The sequence below is a fragment of the Monodelphis domestica genome, chromosome 7 (genome assembly GCF_027887165.1).
Source record: "Monodelphis domestica isolate mMonDom1 chromosome 7, mMonDom1.pri, whole genome shotgun sequence".
Lineage (NCBI taxonomy): Eukaryota > Metazoa > Chordata > Mammalia > Didelphimorphia > Didelphidae > Monodelphis > Monodelphis domestica.
Genome location: NC_077233.1, coordinates 138,900,343 through 138,910,717, shown reverse-complemented (window position 1 = coordinate 138,910,717; position 10,375 = coordinate 138,900,343). Strand labels below are relative to the sequence as shown.

The following is a 10,375-nucleotide window of genomic DNA, read 5'->3' as shown; positions in this document are numbered from 1 at the left end:
TTATACATTGTACTAGGTGGCTCAGTAGATAGAGTACCTGCATTAGATTTCGATAGACCTGAGTTTGAATCTGGAATTAGATATTTACTAGCTGTGTGACTTTGGCTAAGTCATTTATCTCTGCCTCAGTTTATCCATCCAAAAAATGAGCTGGAGAAGGTAATGGCAAACCACTTTTCTTTGCCAAGAAAACCCCAGATGGGGCCATGCAGAGTTGAACTGACCAACCATAACAAATACATTGTGCTAAATTCCAGAATACAAATTGTCATTTTCCTTTAGGGACCATGAAGGAGTTAATGAGAATCATGATGGACCAAGATAGTTCTAGGAGAGGGAGATACATTTGCTGGAAATTTTATGAGCTATTTCATTCTTAGGTGACCTTGGGCAGATCTCTGTTTTCTGCCCTATAATATGTCAGGGTTAGTTAAGGACTTGATGTGGTGCAGTAAGTAGAAAGAGTACATAGAGTAAGAACCCATGGGTTCAAATGTTGGCTTACCATCTTGTGTGTTCATGGGCAAATCACCTTCTGTCTCTGGGCCCAATTTCCCCAGCTGTAAAATGGGGAAGATGGATTAGATGACCTCTTAGGTGTCTACTAAGTTCAGAAATCCTTTTATCTTCTTATCTTATTCACCAGCCACTCATTCAGTCCTTATTAAGTCCCTATTGTGAGTAGGGCACTGTGCTGGGCACTAGAGAACACAAAATGCTTAGATAAGACACGGGCCTTGCCCTTTAGGAGCTCAAAGTAGAAGTAAGGGGCTAACATAAACACATATATCTTTTTTTTTTTTCTTTTGGAAGGGAGGAAGACTGAATCTGTGACTTCATGGATATAGAACTATTTGTAGTGTGCCAACTTCCACTGATACAGATTGGCACCTGCTCTACAGTGTGTGGACTTAGGAAGTTTCCTGGAGCGTTGCACTGAGAAGCTGCCTGGGGTCACACAGTGATATTGGCCAAAGGTTGGTTTTGAACATTGGTCTTTCTGATTTAAGGCCAGTTCTCTAACCACTATGCTATACATCTCATGGATAAATATATCACACAAAATAGAAGAATGCAAAACAAGACACTTGATGAGATCTGAGCAGGACTTAGAAGATTCCCTAAATACCTTTGACCCTTTCCTCGTGGGTCCCAGAGATTGGGTCTTGAAATTCCCAGGGAAATGGGGGTGAGGGTCAAGGGAGCAGGAAGGGGATGGGGATAGAATAGGAGAGGAAGGAAACAGAGATCTGGGTAGACAGTAACTTGGCCTCTTAGCAGGTATACCAGATCCACTTGCTTGTCCTCTCTCATGCCTCTGACTTGGAGGAGGGTTCAGCATTCCTTGCACTCACCTCTATTCCTCCCTTCTGGTCCTGGGTGTTTAAATAGGGTACTACTGAGGGGAAGGACTAAACTGGAGAATCTGGTCATGGTAAGGATCTTGCTCCCCTTCTAGACCTTGACAATTAGGTCAAAAGAGCCCAGGATTCAGCTCCTTACAGCAGAGGGAGTGCTTTGGCTGCTCTGTCCCAGGTCCTGGAACCTAGGGTCCCCCTGCTGTTGATTTGATCCCTCTCTTCTTTCTGTCCCTCCAGATGTTTTGCCTGTTGCTCTTGACCCCTCTCCTGGGAAACTCAGTTCCTGTTTTTAAGGTGAGTTATGCCTGTGTTCGACCCCCAGGGATTCTTGTTCCCAGTGTCCTGCCCTGGGATGGCTCCATGGGAAATATCTTCCAAGATCCAGGGGAGAAGGGTTCAGCTCTTTCCTAAGGATGAGGTAGTTGGATTAGGACAGAGCTAGTGGGGAGGGGACCCATGGTTTCTTCCTGTGAACTCAATGAATGTTGTGAGAGTTCCATTCTTTTTTTCCCCTAAAAAAGTCAAATAAACCCTTACCTCCTGTCTTAGAATCAATACTGTCTCTTGGTTCCAAGGTAGAAGAGTGGTAAGGGCTAGGCACTAGGGGTTAAGTGACTTGCCCAGGGTCACACAGCTAGGAAGTGTCAGAGGCCAAATTTGAACCAAATTTGGACCTCTAGGCTTGGCTCTCAGTTCACTGAGTCATCTAGCTGCCCCCAGGATAGTGTCTAGCACACAATAGGTGTTTAATAAATACTCCTTGATTGGTTGTGTAAGAAAGGATTTCTAGCAGGGCATAGCAATGCAGGCTGGCAGCCTGGGATGGTGCAAGATAAAAATTCCACAGGCCTTGGCTGAGTCAGGATTCTAAGGCAGTTGGAAATCTCTCTCCCTGAAGCTAGTCAGACTTGAAAGGTGTGCCTAGTGGTCTCTCTGAAGAACCAGTTGAGGAGCTGCCAAGGATTTTTGAATTATCAAAAGGTTGAATGAGTGTTTCCCTTCACAGTGGTGGACATTGTGAATGGTGAGAAACTTTCTCCCTTTTTGGATCTTGTGAGGACACTACAACTGGATCCTGTTGGCTGACCCTACCATCTGGAGTTTTGTGAGAATCTGGCCCTGTGGACATTGATAATCCCTTAGTAATTTGTAGTTTAGTTTATTTAAGTTTATTTTACTTATTACTTGGGTGGGTTATTATTAGTAATAGGACTTTCCTAATCCCCTCCTAATTCCCTTTACTCTTTTAAATTACATATATTCTATTTATATATATTGTTGTTATCATCTGTTACCCCTTCCCTAAAACTGTCCTCAAATCCATTACTTTAACAGTTTGGTGAGCCAGGTAGATTAGCGAGCAAAGGGGTAGTTAGGCTGTCTGGAAGATTCCATTTTCACTCCCAACAGTTAATATCTTCCAGGGGGTGGTCATGGAATTCTCTGACTCTGGCTGAGGTCTGACAGGTATTTAAACTTTAAAAGGCCCAAAGGCACATGTACTAGGTGGCCATTTTGATTTTTTTTGTTGAATTTTTTTGTTGTTCTTTTCTTGAGTTTTACTAAATATAATCAAAGTGGATAATATTACATATTCTGGGTTATATAGAAACTTTGTATATAATATTAACATGATGTCTGCTGAGATGGCTAATGCTATTTTGATATTTATATGGGAAAGTATGTTGTGTATACTGTATGCAATTTTTATTATTTTCCCCCAATGTTGTTTTATGTTGCTGGAATATGAGGGCGCCATTTATGAAAATTACTGTACAATCTATTATAGTTCATGTACCTTTGATTTGTTTATGTTTATTTGTGTTACATAAGTGTAAATTTGTATTTTTTGGTGTTGGATGTAGAGTAAAGGCTGTTATATTGTGGTTTAATAAGGATTCTGAAATGAAACTGATGATGATTATGAAGGAAAAGATAGAGGCTATGGAGATATGCATGAATTAAAGAATTCTTTTAAGAAATTATTTTGGGAATGATGTAAAGGATAATGATGGTAAAAATAAGAATTTATCTAGATTACAACAGGAAGAGGCACAATGCAATACAAATCAGGCTTCATTGTTTGCATTAAGGGATATACCAGTTGTAACTGATGATGAAATTTACAAAGTGAAGATGCATAAATTGTTTACACCAGAGGATTTCAATTCAATTAAGTGTAGGACTCCAACATTTTCTGAAGAACCAAATAAAGTTGCAAGGGAATTTCAAAGAGCAATAGATATTTTAACCCCGATTATAGTGATTTTAATTTATTAATGAAAGAATTATTGACAAGCTGCGAGAGAAAAAAGTTTATTAAGAAGACAAGAAATGATGCCTCATTGACTCCATGGCCAGAAAATTTTCAAAATTTTTATATGAATAATACTGATGATTATGAACATATAAAAGAGGCCAGAAAGTCAATCATGGATGTCAGGGAAAGGCATACAAAAAGACCAAATGCCTGGTCTAAATTTGAAAACATCAAATAAAAAATTAATGAAACACCTACAAACTTTTCAGAATGAATCATGGATGCAGCTGAAATCTTTTTAGGCCTAGATGTTCTAGAGGAAGGAATCATATTAAGAGAATTTTTGTAAAAAAGACAATTCCTAAGATGAAATTGTTTTTCAGAAATAATTGTCCTGATTGGGAGGAGATGGAATTAGAGGAATTGAGAAAAAAAGCAATGATTTTGCCTATTGATAATGAGGACAAATATGATGAAAGAGATAATGTAGTTGATGATTTGGAAAGAAAATTGAGAGAAGTTGAATTAAAAGCAAAGGAAAGTGAGATTAAGGAGGTAAAAGCAGTAGCTGCTTTGAGATCTGTGCAGCCTAGAAATAACAACAATAATTATAGACCTAGTGAAAGATCAGGTCCTAGAAGATGCTTCCTTTGTGATAGGATTAGACATCCAGGACATCCATACAGGGATTTCAGGTTTAGAAACCAATTCAGAAGGCAATTAAATAGAAATGGAGACTACAGTAGACAATACAATAGTAAAACTGGAACAATAATAGAGAGTATAATAATAATAACAACCAAAATAGAGGTTTTCAATGCCAAAGTGCCTGCTGCCAAGGCCAACAAGCACCAGATCTTGCAATTATGCAATCTTGGGTGAATTCAGAAGCTAGACCAAAATACAGCCAGGTAGTAACAGGTGACCAGAGTAAGGGAGCTTGTAGCTTATGAAGGTTTACCCTAAGTCCATATGAAAATGAATCAGGAAATAATGAGTGTGGTATAAACAGAAATGAGTTGAGGATAAATGAAAATAAGTGTAATGAAAATAAGGTAGATAGTGATGCAAATAAATTCATTAATTCAAAAGACAATGTAATTAATGTAAATAATTGTACAGAGAAAGAACACTGTAATATAAATTTAATAGGAAATCCTAATGAAGATAAAATAATTGAAATTACTGAGGAATATAAGCTGAATAATAATAATGAAATTGTAAATGAGTACAATGATACCAAGGTAGAGAACATAAGGACTAATGAGAGTAATATAAAAACTGATGATGCGAAATCCAGGGAAAGTCATGTAATTCAAGCAGATGTAAGTTTGGATGGACAGGAAATGACTGAGCTTTGTATTAATGTTACTGTGCTTGCACCAGTTCTTGAAACCTTCCAGTATCCAAACAGTACTGAACTCTATGTTTCTGTAACTATAGGGGATCAGATATATGATCTTTTGATAGATACTGGAGCCAGTAAATCAGTTTTGCAAAGTCTTCCTAAAGATTGTGAAGCTGTTGATACTATGGAAGTGATTGCATTTACTGGAAAACAAGAGAGAGTAGCAAAATTACAACCTAAAATGATAACTGTAGGTCCTCTATATATGGAGCACACATTTCTTTGTATGCCAGACTGACCCATGAATCTTCTTGGTAGGGATTTACTGTGTAAATTACAAGCAACAATTCAATGTACTGACACTGGGGAAATATATCATTGCAACACCTAGGAGAATCTCTGAAAGTTTTTCCATTGCTGTTCTTAGATTCAGTCAGTATAGAGAATGAGTTGGATTCCATCTATCCTATTCCTGAGGATATCCCTGAAGATTTGAGGTCAAAGTCTTCCACAGATGTAGGTCTATTGAAATCAGCTACTTCAGTAAGGGTGAGAACCAAGGAAGGACCAGTTCCTTGTGTACCTCAATATCTCTTGAGTAACGAAGCAATAGATGGTATCAGACCTATCATTGAGTCCCCAGTTCAACAAGGGATCATAATACTGTGCTTCTCAGAATATAATACACCAATTCTTCCGATTAAAAAAAAAACAAAGATAGATCAAAATGGAGAAATCGTCTATAGCTTCATCCAGGATCTGAGAGCTGTCAATGATAACATAATAAAGACTCATCCTATAATACCAAGCCCAGCTGCTATAATCTCTTCCATCCCAAGCGAAGCAAGAAATTTCACCATGGTAAATTTATGCTCAGCATTTTTCTCTATACCAGTCCATGAGGATTCTCAAAAGATCTTTGCTTTTACATGGGAGAAAACATAGTGGACCTGGACTCATCTTCCACAAGGTTTCACTGAGTCCCCAAGTCAATTCTCACAAATTTTGAACAGAGACTTTAAAACAATAACATTCAAAGAGAGTAAAATAGGACATTTTGTTGATGATGTCCTCCTAGCATCACAATTTGCTAAAGTGTGTTTAAGGGACAGCAAGATTCTTTTGATTGAATTATACAAATGTGGGCATAAAATCTCGAAGACAAAACTACAGTGAGTATTGCCTTGTGTTGAATATCTTGGCTTTGTGTTGTCAGAGGGTTCTAGAAGTATCACTCAGAAAAGGATAGCTTTATATCCAGAAATTGAATGCACCTAAAACCAAGAAGCAACTCAGAGCTGTTCTTGGAACAACTGGTTTCTATAGACAATGGATACCTGGGTATAGTGAAATTACTAAATGTTTAACAGATCTAACCAGGAATATAGAACCAGAACCTCTGAAACTCAAACCTGAACATCTGCAAGCCTTAAGTAAGCTTAAGGAAGTGATTTTATCTGTACCAGCCCTTGGAATCCCAGACTATACTAAACCTTTTCAACTATTTGGGAATGAGACAAAAAGTATAGCTTTTGGTGTACTGATACAGACTTTAGGACAAAGTTATCGTCCAATTGGATGCTATAGTTGTCAACTAGATCCAATTGCTGCTGGTATAGTTCCTTGTCTAATGGATATAGCAGCTGCAGCTATGTTAGTCCAGAAGTCATCAGATTTAGTTTTGGGATGTCCATCGACTGTATATTGTTCACATCAAATAGAAGCACTAATGAGGACATTTTGTACTCAAGCATATTCAGACTAATGAATATCTAAGTATGAAATTATACTTCTAGGTAGTGAAAACATCGAGTTGAAGAGGTGTAGTGTATTCAATTCAGCTACACCTCTTCCTGATTTGCCAAAGAACAGTGAAGCATTACATGAATGTGTAGAAGTAGTAGATCTAGTGGATATGCCTAGGATAGATATAAAAGACACTCCAATAGAAAATCCAGATTTGGTTTTACTTACAGATGGTTCTTCATATTTGTATAAATGAATTTGATGTACTGGTGCTGCAGTGGTCATAGAATTTGAGACATTGTGGTATGGATCATTACCTAGTAACCTTAGTGCTTTAGGCACAGAATTGGTCGCTTTAAAGCAAGCATGTCTTCTGGCTGATGGGTAAAAGTGCAAATGTTTATACAGACTCTTGATATGCTTTTTCTGTTTGTCATGCTATAGGAAAGATCTGGAAACAATGAGGTTTTATTACTGCATCAGGAAAACCAATTGCTCATGCAGAAATAATAACTGAGTTGTTGGATGCTATCCAGAAGTCTAAACAGCTAGCAGTAATCCATTGTAGAAATCATACTTATGGCAGGGATTCAGTCTCTAAAGGAAATCATAGAGCTGATATAACTGCAACATTTTCTGCTAAAAATGCTCCAGTGTATATGATGAACTTATCAACTATAGAATCTGATGATCTAGTAAAAGCTTATTTAGACTCAGAAATACAAAAATGGAAGAAGTTTGGAGCAAGGAAAGAACATGGCATATGGTTTGCAGATACTGGAAAACCACTCTTGCCTAAAGACCAGTGTAAATATTTGTGTCAAGTCAAACACACAAAAGGTCGTTTTGGTACTCAAGCTGTTGGCACCATAAAGAGACAATTGGTAGTGTTACAAGGGAATCACTTTAAAAGACTGATATATATTAATTTAAGGTCGCCAAGGAATCAGCTATGTAATTCCTAAATGAAAAACTCAAGTCAGCCGTCAGCCTTTTTTGGAGTTTAATTACAATAGGAGCAAGAAAGGAATTAGAGATATATATATAGAGAGAGAAAGGGGAGAGAAGGGAATAGGGCTTAAATACCCCTTCTGTTTAGGCTGGGCCAAAAGGCCCAAGCCCTTAGATAGCTGGGGCAAAGAAAGGAGATCAGTCCCTATTACTCACGTGTCCAAAATGGAGAAACAGTCTCAGAGGCCCCCACCTTCAGCTTCCTTCAGAGCAAGCTTCCTCAGAGCCCAGGAACCACCGACCAAAAAACTCCACCCCTCCAGTCTTCAGACCCTCCTATCTTTAAGGACACCATCCAAGTTGCCTCCCCTCAGTCCTCACATCTACCAATCACTCTTCATCAATTTCCCTGTCAATGGAGGCTCTCGCTTAACCCAGGACCGCCCAGAGGTTTCTGGCTTTTGCACATGTCTGTTGAAGGTCATATTTTTCAAATGATTAAATCTTTACTCTTTTGTTACAGCCCTTTCTAAATCCTGTTAACTTGAGTATGGTAGAGATTGGAATAATTAAATTTTGATCTAGGCTGCAGCCCTTACTCAATCCTATTAGGACTGAATAGGGTGGAGATTTATTCCAAGTATCTCCATTGTATCAATTCTAAATCAATCAAGACTCAAAGAAATTCCTGTTCTATGCTTAAGCATAGGTCAAAGTCCTTTCCATTGTTCAGCAAAGGGTTTCTGTCCTAAAGTAATCTTAAGAAGGGAAGAGAAGGAACCTCCCATGCCAATGGAGTTCCCATTCCAATAGACTATCAGTAAGAAATTTTCCAAGTATGAAATATCCCAATGGTGAAATTTTCAACAATTATAAGTCTAAGGAAATTTGAGGTTTACAGTAGTGATTGGAATAAGATCTGCTCAAGCTGCTGTGTTTGCCAAAAATTCAATCAAGGGTCATTCAGACAGAAAGGTTTAGGTGGTAGACCTTTAGCATATTGTCCATTTGAGAGTCTACAAATTGATTACATCAGTATGCCAAAAGCTGGAAGATACAAGTTTTGTCTGGTTTTTGTTGATAGATTGACCAAATGGCCTGAAGCTTTCCCATCAAATACAGATACAGCTAGCTTTGTGATGAAAGTATTGATTAAGGAAATTATACCTAGATTTGGAGTACCATTAACCATAGACTCTGATAAGGGATCTCATTTCACCCAAGACATTCTGAAAAGAATCTATGAGAATCTAGGAATAACACCAAAATATCATGTTCCTTATCACGAACAAAGGTCAGGTCAGGTGGAGTGTATAAATAGGGAACTCAAGACTATGGTGGGGAAGATCTGTGCTGAAACTCATCTCAAATGGCCAGAGATTCTTCCCATACCTTTGTTTTACCTAAGTAAAAGACCAAGGGTAGATTTACATATATAATCCTATGAAATGCTCTTTGGACATGCTCCACTTCAGGCAAAAACTTGTAAGACGGTCTATATATCTCTCTTAGGAAGAGATTATCAACTTGCTTCTTACTTAAGTGCTTTACAACAAAGACTCAAAGAATTACATGATATGGGAGTATTAATTCAAACTTGTCCTTTGGATTATTCTCTCCATAATTACACACCAGGAGATATGGCATATGTAAGAAATTTTGCTAAAACATCAGCAACACAAGAGAGTTGGTTAGGTCTTTACACTGTTGTGATAGTTTCTCCATCTTCAATAAAAGTTTTGGATAGAGATTCATGGTATCTTTGTTCTCATATCAAATAAGCACATGGTATAAATAATGAAAATGTACAGATCATTGAAGAAGAACATGAAGAAGAGATTATGGAAAGTTAAAATCATTAGTCAAATTGAGTCTGCAGTCAAAAAGATCAGTAAGGAGAGGAACATTCCTGCAGAAGAGGATAGAATAGGACAATGCAGATAAAGAGAAGAATTTAGGAATTAATGGACATTGTAAAAAGACTGAAAATTTATAAATTTAAAGACTTTGAGAAATTTGTAATGAAGAGGATCACAAAATTAATGAACTAATGAATTGATACTTTGGGGTAATGTATTATAGCACAAAATAACATAATACTTATTCACACACAAACACAAATATATTTGTTACTATGGAATTGCAGAAGAATTCTTCAAGCAAGAGGAGATGATCAGAGAAGGGAAGATCCAAAGTAGTAGTAAATACATATTGCATGCAACAGTAACACAACACTAACATAACAGTAACACTGACATCACACTAGCAAAACAACCTAACATAGTAAAGGTGGTTGGTAGTAGTCTCTCGGTAACTGAGGATGACGGTTGTCTTTGTGCGTTTTTGTGCACAGACACTTGTGCATGAAGATTTAAGTGGAAAAGTCGATGCACAGAGACAGTCCCACTCTCTCAGCGTTGGAAGCCTGGGTCCAGTGGCACAAAAAGTCCTTACACCTGGAGACTTCCTCAGCTGCATTGGATGGCCGTGTTGTCTTTTGTGCTCCAACATGCCCTAAGCACTCCACAGTGCTTTGCTGCATCACCATCTCAGCCGTTGAACCTTCTTGTTGGTTTCTTCCGCCTGTTCCACTAAAGCAGTCTTCACATGCTGGGTGAGCAAAGCCCTGGTTCACCAGGGGTCCACAACGACCCGATGGCTACCCTCACAAGGTTTAGCAAGCTTGTTGAAGCCTTTGCCCGGGGTGTG

General features: G+C 38.1%; 1 protein-coding gene across 1 annotated transcript in view; it reads left to right on the top strand.

The window, feature by feature from the left end:
• Window positions 1-2,246: 2,246 nt before the first annotated feature.
• The window catches only part of TELO2 (telomere maintenance 2), a 62,539-nt gene continuing 54,410 nt past the window's right edge, over window positions 2,247-10,375 (top strand). Inside the window, exon 1 of the mRNA XM_056805655.1 lies at window positions 2,247-2,385. The gene's annotated coding sequence lies outside the window, so the exon portion shown is untranslated. The remainder of the gene's footprint in view (window positions 2,386-10,375) is intronic.